Source organism: Ursus arctos, unplaced genomic scaffold (assembly GCF_023065955.2).
Source record: "Ursus arctos isolate Adak ecotype North America unplaced genomic scaffold, UrsArc2.0 scaffold_13, whole genome shotgun sequence".
NCBI classification, from domain to species: domain Eukaryota; kingdom Metazoa; phylum Chordata; class Mammalia; order Carnivora; family Ursidae; genus Ursus; species Ursus arctos.
This window is the reverse complement of record NW_026622797.1, coordinates 51,368,082-51,383,776: the sequence shown is the minus strand read 5'-3', so window position 1 is coordinate 51,383,776 and position 15,695 is coordinate 51,368,082. Positions and strand designations below refer to the sequence as shown.

The 15,695-nt window shown below is 48.6% G+C and overlaps 1 protein-coding gene across 1 annotated transcript in view; it reads left to right on the top strand.

Annotated features, from left to right (window-relative positions):
- Positions 1–13,596, top strand: part of SOBP (sine oculis binding protein homolog) — a 163,401-nt gene extending 149,805 nt beyond the window's left edge. Inside the window, exon 7 of the mRNA XM_026511699.4 lies at positions 6,716–13,596. The gene's annotated coding sequence lies outside the window, so the exon portion shown is untranslated. The remainder of the gene's footprint in view (positions 1–6,715) is intronic.
- The last annotated feature ends 2,099 nt before the right edge of the window (positions 13,597–15,695 follow it).

Below are 15,695 nucleotides of genomic sequence, written 5' to 3'. Positions count from 1 at the left end.
GCAAATGCCCAAGGTCAGAGTGGCATAGCCAGCATTAGAACCTGAGTCCTCATCTGCCTTTCCTCTCAGTGGGACACAAGATACGACCAAAGCTGCTTGAGTTACATGCCCCGTGCCAAGAGCCAGAGGCATGTTTTTGCCACCCGTGGTATCGCTTCCTCACGTTGGGCAGCTGATCTCGGAGAGGAAATGAGTTGTACGTCAACATCTGGGGTTGGGAGGGTGAAGGGTGCAGGGAAGCAATTATTAACCACACTCTCCCTCTCCTTGGCTGCTTGGGGGTGGGGGTGGGGCGGTGGGGCGTCAGTATGCTTGCTCTGGTTTTGTACAGCGGACTTAGTTTCCACGAATACGAAGCCTCTCCCTCTCTCTCGGTATCTCCGCCTCTCCTTCCCACTCCCTCTACTCATGGCCTGGTTGTAAAGAAGAGATAAAGTGCCAGAAAGACCACCTTTCCAGATCCCGCCTAAAATCCTAAAATTTACTCTTGCACTGTAAACCATAGCTACTTGCCACAGAAAGCTGCTTTTTGCTCTAGGATCTTTTTCTTCTTTTTTTAACCTAGAATGCCTATGTTCAGATAATACAGATACAGAGAAATAACAAACTCAATCTTAATACAATAAACATCTACTTTTTTTTTGTCCAAGGCAGAATTTTTAGAAGGCACATGAACCAGCATTAGCTAGTTTGTGTATCAGATGCTACTTGAATGAAATGTAATTATAATTTCTTATCGAATAACTTCTCAGAGTTCTTGTTTGTAAAGCAAAAGAGCTGGACTGTGTATGTCTCTAGGGCCCCTGAGGGCCCTGACACTGCCACCCCCACTTGTCGGGAGGGAAGGGGAGAGATGAAACCCCGGACTGGGGGAAGCACTCTCTGGACGGGACCGTGGAGCTTGGGGTCATAGGAGCTGGACTCAACCCACTCTGCCCCTTTCTGGCTAGTGACCTTGACCAAGTAAGCTCCTTATCCTTCCTAGGAAAGTTTCCTCGTCTGCAAAATGGGGACAATAATAAATACTTAAGTAGCATTGTTGTTTCAATGAAATAAGTGTATAAGTGAAATAAGTATATAAAATATGCTTGTTTTCAAGTGAAGTAAGTATATAAAAGTGCCTAGGGCAGTATTTGATATACAGTAGGTGCTCACTAAAATTTGGCTTCTTTCTTCGGAAAAAATGCAGCTTTCCCAAACCATAACGGAAGGGCTCAGTCCTAAAAGCCAGGGGCCTAGAGCTCTGGCTCATCGTCAAAATTTCCTGCAGAACATTAGCTATATTATGTAAGGCTCCTTTTTAAAATTTTTCTCTTTCGTGAATGGATGTAGCCACCAGCTCCAGTGTGTTAACAAAAATGTACTCATGAATCCCCGCATGCTTTTAGGAAAGGACCGGACAGGGTCATTTGGTTTGCTTAAACTCCCAGGTTCCAGAAATGATTTGAGGTATTTAAAGAAGATCAGTTGTCCAGGATAAAGAAAAGGACTTGTATGAGTACACAAGATGGGGTTCCCTGGCTGAGGGTTCTTTGTTCCCTAGGAACTTTTAGAGGTTAGCAAGAAATAGCAGTGACCACTTATGAGAATAAACAGGCCTCTCTACCCATTTAACTCATAGAACCAGCCAGTCTAAGAAAACCAAAATTTTAAATTGTCCGACAAAGAATTAAAGACGGAGTTATCCCAGTAGGTGGTCTTATATTGTTGTGATTTTTATTGATTAAAGAATAAAATAGGAGATATTGCTAAAGGAGAAAATTATAAAAAAGAAAAGCAAGGCCCGATGTTTGGCTTAATTTTTTTTTCTGTTAAATATACATGAGCCTTGGCTTATCAGAGCCGCGGGGAGGGCAGTGCCCTGGCGATGAGGTTGTTGTTTAACTGAAGCTCACCCTCGGCTCCCACACCTCTCTTCCCACCACTGGTCATGTCCCATGGCAATCAAACCAGGAAGGGGAAGGGATGTTTTTCAGTGACTTTCACCAACAAATGAGCCGTAAGAAAAGAGGTGCCATCCACTTCATAAATGAAAACCGTTTCTTGGTAAAAGCCGTTTCAAAACTTCACGAAGCAATGGTTGATGGGGGATAGAAGGAACCATTTTTTGGCAAAACCTCACCAAGCTGCAGTCTTTTCTGGAAGGGCACGCCGTGGAGACCACTATCTGGCATCACACTTGGGTTTATCAGCTAACGCAGGTGACTGTGCTCATTGACCGCAGGGCCCTACTCTTGTGAGTGTCCCAGAATAGCTGCGGCTACCTGAGAGCAGTTCAGTCCTCAGGGACTCATTATTGTCCCAGATAAACAGCGTGGCCGAAGCCAGCACGTAATGGCTGTATTTAACCGTGATAAGTGATGGGCCGACGTGCCCGAGTGAGCGGCATCACTGCAGGGCTCCGGTCGATGGACAAAGGCCAGTCGGCTCAGCAGTGGGCATTTCTTGCACATCGTAGAGTTGATGGCACAGAGTTGTAGACTCTGGGAGTAAATATGGCAGACACGGGGAGCTTGCCTTCTGAACAGGTAAGACACGACCGACACCCAGGATTTTGATTATGCTAATAACAAAGGTATTTGAGGAAAGGAAGAATAAAAGTTTGGAAAATGGATTAGATAAATCGAGGCAGGCTTCCCAGCAGAGGTGGGACTCTTGTACCATGGAGGGACCAGCTTGCAAATGTTGGGATAGAGGATAAGACAAACATTTTTCTCTGGACACACATTTACTTTTGGGAGTGGTTGAGTAGAAATTATAAAATTTCCTTTTGAACACACCCAGTGTAAATCTTAGACTGTAAAAGACAAAGAAGAAAAGGTGAGAATGGTCGTATTTTGACAGTATCAACATTGAAAAAATTTATTAGTACTCAGGCACATTTTTTGTTCTCTGTAGTTCTCTGAAAATTCTTGTGTGGTAAAGGGGGGTGAGCAACTCAATCACATTCTTAGCAATGCTTTCCTGATGTATAAAAGGAAAAGAGGTGGTTCAGTCAGTTAAGCGTCCAACTCTTGATCTCAGCTCAAGTCTTGATCTCAGGGTTGTGAGGTCAAGCCCTACATTGGGCTCCACACTTGGTGTGGAGCCTACTTATATAAAAAGGAAAAAAGAAAAGAAAAGTGCTAGGCAGGCAGATGGAAACCATGCATTGTGGAGCCGGTCTTCAAACACGGTCCATGCATGGTATATGGGATGGGCTGTGTGCGTGTGCTAGTCCATGTAACAGGACCCTGGGTTGTCCTGCCTTGAGATGAACCCCCAACTCACAGGAAAACCCAAATGTGAGGCACAAGAATAGCCACTTCTCCAGAATTCCCTGCATTAAGGGACACTCCAGAATTCTCTGCCAGAGAGCTGTGTGTGTGTGTGTGTGTGTGTGTGTGTGTGTGTGTTTAAAAGGAGTCTCTGAAACTTTGGGCTTTGGAGTTCAGAAATTAATAGTCTTCCTTATGTTATGTTCAAGTTTATAATCCTGCATGATTGACACTGGCTTTGGTCCAAAAATCCTACAGTCACAGAACTTGAGAGCTGGAAGATAGGATAGAAAATCTCACTGAGGCACCCATTTCACAGAAGAAGAATCAAGGCTGGGGGAGGTTAAGGAAGGGGACAGGCTGGACTGTAACTTGTGTCTCTGTCTCATTTATCATAGTAATTTCCCCTTTGTTCAGATCAAGAAATTGAGACTGGACGGGTTTCCCCTAAGATCCCTCTGCTCGGCAAGGGCGAAGTAGGAAGTGGCTCGGGCTCTGGAGCTCCCTCACGATCGCTTTCCCCAACTGCAAACTTGTTTCCTCCTCCCTCTTGAGTTTCATACTCTGCATACAGGTCACTTCAGGAGGGTGAAGCCCAAGCTTGGTTCTTCAATGTCATTGATTCCAGTCTGTTCCCTGTCTCCAACAAGGGGGCCGCTCTGAACCGGTCAGAGTCACGGGAACAAATGAGGATGACCTCTCTCCCACCCCGTTCTCGAACGTTACCAGCAGACAGGGACTTGTACTGCCACCATCTGGCCTTTGTGGGTGTCCCAGACATGGCAAGTATGTGGCGAGAGGGAAGGAAACAGCACAAATTGTCTACTTTGCCATTCTCTTAAAATAAGCTCGGTGTGAGGAGGCTTTCAGAGCAGCAGGAATGGGGCTGCAAAAAATAGAGTGTGGTGCAGCTGCACCCTTTAGAACTTGGGGGGAAAACACATATTATTTACCAGACAATAATAGATACCAGAGAATAATAATGATTATTATAGTGTTTGGGATGGCAAACGCTGTAGTTAAGGTTCCAGAATGGCTCTCATTATAATCCCGTTTTCCCAGTCCCTTATGAAAGCCTTGAAATTTTCTCCAAGTAGGCTGATGCTGTCCATGTTTGGCCTTTGTCCAAAGGTGATTTGAATATAAAGAAACTCACTTGAGAAATATTCCTCTTTTTGAGGTCATGATTACATTAAAGAAAAAAAAGCCACATCCTTGAAAAAGCAATTACGGCATTCTTAAGGAAGTCATTCAAAATGGCGGTGTTTCCCAGTCACTGGAAGAAAGCATTAAATGTTTCTTTTTTTTCCTTTTCCTTTTTAAAGAAAGGATTCAGAGGCCCCCTCTGACTATAAGATTTGGTCACTCTTGGTCCCAAGCCCAGAGGTGGGGACGGTTTTCCTCCCTCCACAGCAAGCTCCAGGCTGTGCTCCCTAAATGGAAAAGAACTGCCCCAGAAGAAGCTACACTTGTGTCTTTGGATCCATTTGTAATTTCTGAGGCTCCTTTCCAATTCTTTATGACCTCTCATTTGATAGTGGCTCTGGATTTTTATTTCTGTATCCCTTCTTGCCATTATTTCATTCTCAAAAAAAAAAAAGAAAGAAAGAAAGAAGGAAAGGAGAGAGAGACAAGAAAGAACTAAAAATGAGCTCTTTATTCAGAGATAAATATCCACATTTCCAAATCTGACCACGCCAAATGAAAAGGTTTCCATGGCCTTGTAATTCCACCCCCATTGCATATTTGTGGTGTTTTGCATTTTCACTTTGGTTATTTAATATACATATTAAATACACACGGATCTGGTGATTTAATGTGATTTGGGGAACTCAGGCATTTCCTGTCATGCACATTCAGATTTTCAGACCTTGTTTTTGGCTGATCATTATTATCGTTACCATTAACACCAGGACTTGGAGAGCAGGGTTTAAAGCACAAGCTTGTATTTAGTCCTCCCAACGGGCATTTTGACCTCCTCATACTTGTGCTGAATTCATGCTACAGACACCCTGAGCAAGTGTGCACGTCTCTTTGTGGCCTCTTTTTCTTCATCTATAACATGCGGAAATTATATCATCTCTGGGGTCCCTTCAAGTTTTCAATTCTATCACCTCTGTGTAATTATTTGTTCGTTCTTCTAGGAATAATCTCAACAGTTGTAAAGATGTTTACGAGTCCTCTGTCATCACCTCATGTTAGATTTTACCCATTCCCATCTTTTTTTTTTTTTAAGATTTTTTTTTAAGATTTTTTATTTATTTATTCGACAGAGGTAGAGACAGCCAGCGAGAGAGGGAACACAAGCAGGGGGAGTGGGAGAGGAAGAAGCAGGCTCATAGCCGAGGAGCCTGATGTGGGGCTCGATCCCATAACGCCAGGATCATGCCCTGAGCTGAAGGCAGATGCTTTTAACCACTGTGCCACCCAGGCGCCCCACCAATTCCCATTTCTGACATCCTCACGTTTCAGCAGGAAAGAAAAGGGGTTGTTTTGAGGGAATGAGGGACGGGAGCTGCTTGACCCTCATTCACTTGACATCCGTGTGTCTAGCGGAACTGGGGGCTGGGTGCGGCGATGTGGGCCAAACAGACACGGCCCCAAACCTCAGGGACTTTACAGTTTGGTTGGCCGACTTCTAAGTGGCTGTTTACTAGGAGTCACTGAGTGTCCTCAGGAGGTTATATTTCAGACCAGTAGGGACGGAGAGGCAGAGCCTAACATCTGCGGTAAAAGCTGGGGTGGGCCTTCTCCGGAGATTGGCTTTCCTGGTGAGCCATCCCGTTTGGAGCCTCCGCCCTGGCATCCCGAGGCCCTGGTGGTGTCGTGTCTCCCAGTCTCGTGCTGCTGTTCGGTTTGGAGGTCGAGCGATGGGCATGGCTCACCGTTGTCAGGCAAGACCCAGGGGAGGGGCGTTTCTTCCAGCGCGGTCGCCTCTGCGGGCCACCTCTGAAGAGGGGCCTGTGTGTCCGCGGTAACGTTCACGTGCTGCAGAGTGACTCTGGGCTTTCCTCCTTCGCAGCCAACGCCAGAGCTGTTACGTGGAGTGCAGGGGTGAGGTCTGGAGCTCCAGGGCCCCCTGCTGACCTTGCCTCGCTTTGGGGTGACCTTGGGCAATTCGAAAGAGCTGCCAGCTGGGCGTGCAGGACGGTGGAGGGCGAAGGTTGCCTGGTGGCAGGGGGTGCTGTCGTGGTCTTGGGGGGAGCGCGTGGCACGCCGGCTCCATGTGGTATTCCAAGGAGCGAGTCGGGTTTCATTTCCTCGCACAAAGCTGGCAGGGCGGACCCTGAGCAGAACTGTGAATTAAAGACACGTCAAAGTCATGCTGTGCTGCTCTCGTGGGGACTCGTCGGAGGTCGGGCCTGCGCGCCTCTGACTCCTGCCTGGGTTCTCCCGCTCGGGGTGGGGGTGGGATTTGATCCCGTGGACTCTGACGGCCCCTTCTTCTCTTTCTCCAGGAACGCTCACGCACAGGGTACCTTGCGCGGCGAGAGGGCGCAGAGCAAACCATGTCCCGCCATCCAGTGACACCAGCTGGTCAGCTCACCACCCCCTCTGGCTAAAACTCAAACAAATAAAGCCGCTTCCTGTCATTAAGCATCTCAGAGGAAGCAGCCCTCCCTCGGTGGCCTCCAGCCCAGAGAAGCCAGCACGTCTTGGACCTACCCCGCGGCCCAGCCTTCCCGCGGCCCAGCCTTCCCGCGGCCACCGTCTCTGCTTCTCCCCAGAGGAACTTAGGGATTTCGCCCCTGGTTTTAGACAAACAAAACACCGACAAGCCACAAGGACCAACGTAGGTATTCTCCCCGCTCCATCTTCAAGGCTCGGAGGGTGAGGCTGGAAGATGATACGAATTTGAAAACAAAAATCTTTTTTTAGTCATTTTAAAAACTGCTGTGGTTTTGCTGCTACACTAAGAATTGTGATTTGCATTGTACGGTTTTGGACCTATACTGTTCACGTTTTGAAGGCGGAGAGGGATCGTACTGGAGTCCCAACACTTCGGCGTCGTCTCTGTCCTGCCCAGGATGCACTTTTAAATGAAGAGTTAGAATATTTTATTGGCTAATATACTTTTCTTGTTATTTTTACAAAGGCCACCTTTATCCTTTTTAATGCCATATTTTCAGTGTTACACTTTTATGGCTTTTAATTTTCGATTTGACAGATGTAAGAAGCAGCATGAATAGTTTATACTGTGGTTTTTCAGAGACTGAATGCCAAGAGAACTCGGTAAATGTTTATTCTTCTCAGCTTTCTCTTTAAATTCTCCTAAATAGCGCCCCATTTGGGAACAGAGCAAGAGTGTTGAACTGAAGACCAAAATGCCCTCAAGGTGTAAAATAATCCGAGGGGGACTATTTGCTGGGCGTCACGAAAGACTTGGATGAAATTTCAACCCTGACGGTTTTCGGCGGTCCAGGAAGTCAGTGAAGCAATCTCTCTATACGCAGAGTCCTTTCATGATAATTAGAATGGTATGGACGAACCAGTGAAAACAAGAGGGAAAGTGAGAAAGATCACCCATGATTCTGTTTCACTGTTTGCTTTCTCCTGTCATGGTTAAGAGAAATGTGCAATCCGATCCTCAGTCAGTGGGTGGAGGATAACAGGGTAGATTCTCTTGTGTGCACTTGTACAGTTGTAGCTGCGAGTCCGGAAGTCCTGCAGAGCATGTGTACCGACGCTGAGTCGGTGAGACAGTCGTGGAGTAGCCCATTCTGACGAGTACAGGAAAAAAAAAAAAAAAAAGCAAAAAAAGAGAAAAAATAAGAAAAAAATCAAAAAAAGAAGAAAACTAAAAAAAAAAAATCAAATCACCTTGTGATTCAGTGTATCTGTTTACTAACTCAGATAAAGCAATTGTTCCCCCTTGAGGGGTCCAGGTGCCCCCGCCCACTCAGCGGCCGCGGGAGGCAGGAGGGGTGGCAGGCGGCGGGCGGGTGAGGCCAGGACAGCGTCGTGCTGGCCTTGAAGCACCGCGGCCCGTGGACGCCGTGTACATACTGTATTTCTATATTCTCCTTTGTACAGTCACGTAACAAGTCAAGCTACTGTTTTACAGGTGCTCCTTATTTATTAGAGCTGTGAGAGCTTGGGGGACACACCTGGCGAGCGAGCTCGCTTTTTAAAAATGAAATTGGGGGGCAGGGGAAGGGAGGCGGGAGGGAGGGGAAGCTCGAAAGCCCAGGGAGAGATTTATAAAAGAGAACACAAGGAAAACTTCCAGCAACAAATTAAACAAACCCCAACACCAACCCCCCCAACTCGCCCGCAGGAAGCAGCAGCCCCTCCCCTGGGTGCTCACTTCCCTGCGGGGCTCCCAACATTCTCCTCTCTCCCTGACTGGTGTCAGCTTCATCAAACAAAAATAAATCTCTAAGAAAAAAATGCACTTACATGTGCTTATTTTGCTTTTCTCATTATTATGACTATTGTTGTTATTTTCCTTGTTACAGAACGTGCTCATTTCTCCACCCCCACCCCGGGAAAAATTTTTCAAAAAATAAAGTTAGTACGTTTTAAAGGAGGCTGAGATATAGGGGTGACGTTGGCCTTGCCGACCTGCTGTGTATCATGCTTGTGTACAAACAAGGGCCCACTGGCCTGTTCGAGGGTCTGCTTCCCCTGCATGCCCTTTGCTGACAACACGAAGGGACGTGCGCGGTGAGGTCCTGGGCCTGTAGACTGTGTATCCCTCCCACCTGCCCTCCCAGTCCCGATCAGGGTTGGCTTTTTGTTCGTTTGTTTGTTTCTGGCTCCAAGGAGCACCATCCAGGGGTTGCAGACCTCCCCTGCGGGCTTCATTCCCACCAGGACACCATCTCAACCCTCAGGGCTGGGAGATGTTTTTCCTTCAACTTGACCTGAATGGATGGGTCAATCTGGTTTCTCCTTGGTACCTGAATTAAACATTGGAGAACTTCTAAGGTGGATAGTACGTTAGTACCTAGTTCTAGCCTGTGTCACCCCGTCTCATCCTCTTATTCTGCTTGTGAAAAAAACTGAAGCCTAGAGAGGTGAACTGACTTGCTGAGTCCCACACGGGCGTGATTCAACTTATCAAAAAAACGTAGGCACTCTCAGCGGTTTCTTCTATGAGACCTTCCTGGGAGTGGATTCTGGAGGATAAGTTTCTTTCTCTCATGGAAGCAGGGACTCTCGCAGGTTCCTGGTGTGGGCTATGTTTACGACGACAGCTCTGTCCGAGCTCTGTAGGCCCAGCTGAGGACGTGCCAGGAGCCGGGACACCCAGCTGTGGTGGTCTGGTGCAGAGTCCCAGATAGGATTATTCATCTGGACTTGGCCGTAGAGACAATCATCCAGGATGCTGATTTTGCTTTTGTCGTAGTCCAAGATTGTTCAGCAAACATTTTGACCCTTCTAGACACAAAAGATACCTTTGTTCCAACATGGAAAGATTTCATACTATCTCATTAGACATAAGCACACCTTTCCCCTTCCCTTCCTTCTCCTAATCTCAGTGTTCCCTAAATACAAAATCCTCCCGGGCTATCAAACTGTCTATAAAGAGAAATAGAAATCGTAATGTCAATAGTTACTAGCACGTACTGAGTGTAGGTACACACTGGCCTCATTTGATCCTCAGAGTAACCCTACGAGGACGGTCTTGTTATTTTCCCTTTATTATAAAACAAGAGCCAGAAGCTCAGTGAGTTTAATAATTGCCCAAGGTCACACGGCCAGTGAGTTGCAGAATGGGATTCAAATCCATGAGGTTTGGAGCCAGAGCTCAGGCCACGCGTTCAATCTGGACAGAAACTGATGACGTCTTCCTGAAGAGTCATTTTGACTTCCTGTAAGTTTGGCAGTGATTGGGTTTTGTTCCAAAGTGGCCCTCATTTTAAACTAAGCCAGAGGGTTGAGCGTTTATGGCTACTGGCTACCAAACCTGATCGGGCGTGGGGAGGTGCTTTCTGAGAAATGAGTCAGGCAGTGTCTTCCTTGTTGGTTGTCAAACCCCACATGGAACCCGGGGCCCCATGTCTGATGCTAAGGGGAGACAGGAAGAAGAATCAAGTTCGCAGCCCCTTGCCCTGGTCGCTTACAGGTGATGGGAAGATGGCTCTGTGGAAAAGATGGACCACTTCTCGATCTCACCAGGAAACCCTTTGGATGTTTTCCAAGGTTTATGTAATTGCGCATCTGGAGGCCAAGGTCACAGCTTTGCAAAGCTGCCCTCCGCTTGCCCTGTAGGTGCTCCCTAGATGATGCGAGGAGAGCTTGAGCCGTGAGCAGGCCCACAGGTGTCAGCTCGTGCTGCCTCCATGACGGGGCCGAAGGCCAGAGCCCAGGCCCAGGTACAAAGGCACTTAAGATGGATAATGCTTCCCTCCCTTCCTTGGCTTCTCCTCCACCCCAGGAGCCAGAGTCCTAGCGTCCTTGACCAGCTACAGCAGGGCCTCACCCTGGGCCATGTCACACCCTGGTTACAAGTCCTGAGTGGTTCCCTACAGAAGCAAAGGCAAGGGCTAGTAGGACAAGTGGAGCCCTTCGGCCTCAGCTCCCGCTGGCCTCGCCAGGGCTGCCTGCTCTCCGCCAGGGCAGCAGGCACTGCTTCCCGGTGCCCCTGCTCTTCGCCCGTCCTTGGTCTTTGCACATCGAGGTGTCTCTGCCCCGAATGTCTTTCTCTAATCTTTCCTGGGCAATTTCTACAACTCATCAGGACTCATACTGTTCTTCATGTCATCGGGGCTCCTCGACGTAGTCCCCTGTGGTCCACCTAACTGCATTGTTGAACTATTGTCCACCCTTGGAAGAGAAAATGGGGTCTGAGTTGGGGCACGAGTCCAGCCTGATGATGGAAGAGGTCAGGATAAGCCCGACAACCGGAGCTCGTGTGCAGTGAACACAGGAAGCCGCAGAGTTTCATTTTGTTTCTGGTGCTCACGGGAGGGGGGCGTCAGCCTCACCCCTGCTTCAGCCCATGGGGCAGCACACCTCTGGGCTTCTTCTGAATGCAGGGATCTAGACAAGAGAACAAGACTCCGTCACGGCTCCGGGGTTTCTGTGCTGTGCAGGGATTCCAGGTGGCAGAACTACGAAGCTTTTTAGTCAGGAGAGCCTTAGAGATGAGATAACGTCTAAGTGTGACCCTTGGACACTCTTATAGGTGGGAAGTTAGGCTTCAGTATCCAGAAAGGGCCTCTTAGTCCGTCGTGCTGACTGTGGCTGAAATGAACAGCTGCCACCAGTCTGTGTCATTGTTCTAGTGAAAGGGGCCCTCCGCCGAGACAGGTGTCCCTCTGGGCACGGCCCTGGGTGGGCTTTCCACACATTCACTTGTTTGAGTCTCATGACAGCCTTGTGAGGGCTGCACCGCTGTTATCATCATTCCCGTTTCATAGCCGGGGAAACTGAGGCATGTAGATCTGGGGGCTTCCTGTCCAGGTGCTACACACAGTAAGAGGCAGGGCTCAGCCGCGGGCCCCAGCGTCCACACCGCCCATTGTGCTGGCCAGCCGCCTCACCAGGGCCTAGGACGCCCGATGGCTCAGCCCACAGGGCAGAGTTCAGGTCATTGAGTTGGTGCCTACACCATGAGATTGAGACATCGTTGACCTTTCTGTCAGGAGAGGGGGAAACATCTCCTTCTACTATTCCTGACACCTGGTTTTGAACAACATCAAAAATACAACTGTCAGTGTGTCTGTAGGTGAAGTTTGAGGGAGATGGGGGCGGGGTGCAGGGTGGGACAGTTCCAGCAGCTCAGAGAGAGGGAGAGAGAGGGGAGAGGGAGAGGCACTTTGGCAGCCATGTTACATTTCTGGGGCAGGGAGAAAGGGGACACTGGGCCAGAGGCTGTTTTCCATTCCCCATGGTGCCGATGCTTTGAGCCCTAAGCTGGGCCTTCTCCCCCGCTGCTTGTGTAGATGGGCAACGGGGTGTCCCACCAGAGCAGTGGCAGAGCTGTCAGGGCCACACGGGGCTGCGTCACTCTGCACAGACTGTAGGGGGCTGAATCCAAGCCCCACAGTCACTTCTGGGCTGGGCCACTGGATCCCTGGTCGACTAAGCCGACTGAGCGAATGGACAGAAACACGGACAACCTCCCCATGCCAGACGCCACGACAGGGGAGGTCACTCAGACGATCTCAGGCAATTGTCACAAAACTGCATGCTCTATGTGCAATCCCCATTTCTGGCTCAGGAAGACACCGTCCAGGAAGACGAAGCGATGGGCTTCGGGCACTGAGCTAGTGAGTGCTAGAGCCCAGATTGGGACCCTCTGTGCCCTCGTGCCTGCTCTTTCGACAGCACCACAGCTGCAGAAATATCAGCGCCAACTCGGGTCATAGCGCAGTCTGAATCTGAATGGGCCGACGGAATGCAGGCCTGCTGCTGTCTTTGCAGCCTGCTTCCAGGCCTCTGGGAACGGTCATGCTCTTTCCTCACCCGTTCCTCACGTGCGGGGCTGGGCCAAACCAAGAAGGAGTGAAGTCCATTCCTGATTTTAATGGACGTGTATCCAATGCGTACGAAATGGCATTAAGTTGCCTCATTTTATTTATGCCTCACAACAACCCTGTGAGAAGGATACTGATGTTATTCCCATTTTATAGATGAGGAAACGGAGCGCACAGAGGCTAAGTAAGGGTGAAGCCCGCAAGTGCATTCGCTCAGCCTGATACCAGAGCCCACATTTGACCTGCACACTCCCCATGTAAGCCTCCCTCTTACGGATGGATCGATGCCTGCATGCGTGAATCAAAGCTCACTGAATTGATGTATGTGTGGCCCGATTTTACACCAGCCACTTTCACGTATGTCATCTCATCTTTGAGATCAAGCCTGAAAATGACATAGAGGAGCCCAAAAGTGACTCCGATCTCCCGAGTTACAGGAGAAGTCAACTGCCCACACCTTCTCACCTCACCTCCAGGGGACTCCTGTTCCGAAGGAGAGCGCTTCTTTCCAAACCTGCAGCCTCCTCCTCCAACACACAGGCGTGTCGAGGGGGTTCACTCCACAACTCTTTACGGAGCTTGCTTCCACTATCTGCTTTGTTCCACCAGCCCGGGAGCAGGGACCGGGGCTCAGTTACGTTGCATTCCAGCACTCAGCCAGGGAAGGACCGAGGGTTTGGTGTGTAGACCGTGGTGGCTGTGCCTTCCATGGTCCACTGTGGGGGCGCCGGTAGTTGAGTCCCTCCGCTCTCCTCCACACGCTCTGTGTCCCCTTTCCCATTTCCCGCTCTGGGCTTCCCTCCAGAGCTTCTGCAGGCCAGGCTGTTGGGAAGCCCTGGTGTCTGAGAGGCAGGTGGGGGGCCACCACGCAGCCCAGGGCCACAGGAGCATGCTGTCTCGCCGGGAGGACACCTGGTCTTGAGGACAACAAGGAAAGCCCTCAGTCATTTCCCCTCTGCGACTCCTCATGCAAGCACATCCTATCCCATTTAAATGTCCCATAGAAGGTAATTTCTGATATTTGAAACACTTGAAAAAAGATTTGTGTCAGAAAGGCACATGAGAGGGTCTCCTGGGTGGCGCCGTCGGTTGACTGTCCGACTCTTGCTTTCGACTCAAGTTGTGCTCTCAGGGTCGTGAGATCGAGCCCCGTGTGGGGCTCTGTGCTCAGCTTGGAGTCGGCTTGAGAGTCTGTCTGTCTCTCTCTCTCCCTCTGCCCCCCCCCACTCTATCTCAAATAAATAAATACATCTTAAAAAAAAAAAAGACAATAGGCACACGTGGGCGAGTGAGCTCTGAAGCCGTGCCCTTTGATCTTGGTAATAAAAGGGAGGGTGGCACCTGAAGTGTATTTAGCCAGAACCTTTAGACTATGTGGTAATTCCCCCCCTTCTGTCTAGGTGTATGTATACAAAAAGGAAAGATTATCACAAAATAAAAACAATGGAAACAACTATAGGTAGAAAGAAGAGTTTTATAAAGCAACAGCACCCTTTTAATTTCACGCTCCCAGCACCCCCAAACCTCTACCTGCACCCAGACCTTCCTGCCCCGCCTCCCCGTTTGGTTGAGTGTCTCCTTCACATGCAGTAGCTGGATTAGGGCTCAGGACCAAAGGCCAGGCATGCAAGAAGGTACTTTTATACTTACTGATTCTTTAAAAAGGAGTTTGTTTTCACGAAACTTTAAATCACTTTTTTTTCCTTTCTTTCTCTTTTTTTAATTTTTTTTTTTTTTTTTTTTTTTTTTTTTTTTTTTTTTTAGCTTTTTAGCCTAACTGCTACACATTTTATCCCTGTTCTTTGTGAAATGCTAATCCAGCCCGGGGTTTTCGTTTTCCGGGTGTAATTTTTCAGAAATTGTATATCTGCATAGCAACCCAGCAAGGGCTGCCTATGTCACGGTATCACATGTCAGAAAGATGAAAAGGACTCCAAATCTAAGCTCTCTACAAACTTGGCCCTCCAATCCTGCAGCAGAGAGCTCGCTGGCCTTAATATAAATGGCAGGAGAGCCATTTCAGGGCCAGAGAGGTGCAAACTTTTATCTTGTTGATGACAGAAAACGACACATGACCTCAGCTCCGCTCGGTGGGGACGATCAAACCAGAAACAAAGGCCGTATTTTCCTCTGCTCTCGTCCCTGCTGTCAGCTTCCAAGTGCAACCTGAGCCCGGATTCCGAACCCAGTGTCCAGATTAGAGATTGTTGACTCAGATTTAGTGGTGAAACGTGAGCCCGACTCTGTTGATGGCAGGCCTTGAAGGAGCAAGTTTACTTAAGCCAAGAGAGAGATTGTGTGTCAGACGAGAGCCTGGCTTCTCTTTATCACAAACTTCCTGATCTGCCTCTGCTTTAATAGTTTCCACCACCACCACCAAAAGAGAGACAGAGAGAGACAAAGAGAGAGAGAGACCCAGAGACAGAGAGGAGAGAGAGGAAGCACCGCCCCAGCCCCATCTTCTCAGTGTCATAAATCAGGAAATTAACAAGTGTGTAACTGGCCTTCGCCACAGTCAAAGACAACGAGCTTTTGTGTTTCTTACTGGTGGCCAGCACTTAACAAAATCAATGGAGAGCTCTACTCAGAAAGGATGAAAAATGGGGGCTTGATCTTACCGTTTAAAGGATATTTCCCAATACTCAGGCACATGGCTTTTACAAGGCTCCAACATGGCTTAGAAACTTGCCTTCTCAGTCCGAAGGAAGGTCATTAAGAGAAATCATTACATCGCTTTCCCTGTCTCTGTCTCTCTCTCTCCATTTTTACTTTGGCACCCTCCCGGCTTTTCCTTGGCTTCTGATTTCATCCCTCTTTTAGATTCTCTGTGCCTTCAGTAATTTATGTGCAAGATATTTTCCCAACCTCCAAATGTTTTTCCATTTGGCAAACCATGTCTCTAAGCTTCCACACAATGTAACTGCAGAGTCCATTTATACTAGAAAACATAAGCTTGGTTAATGGAAAAGCCTACCAAGCCAGTGTCAGTGACCCCGGGTGCCTGGGCCGC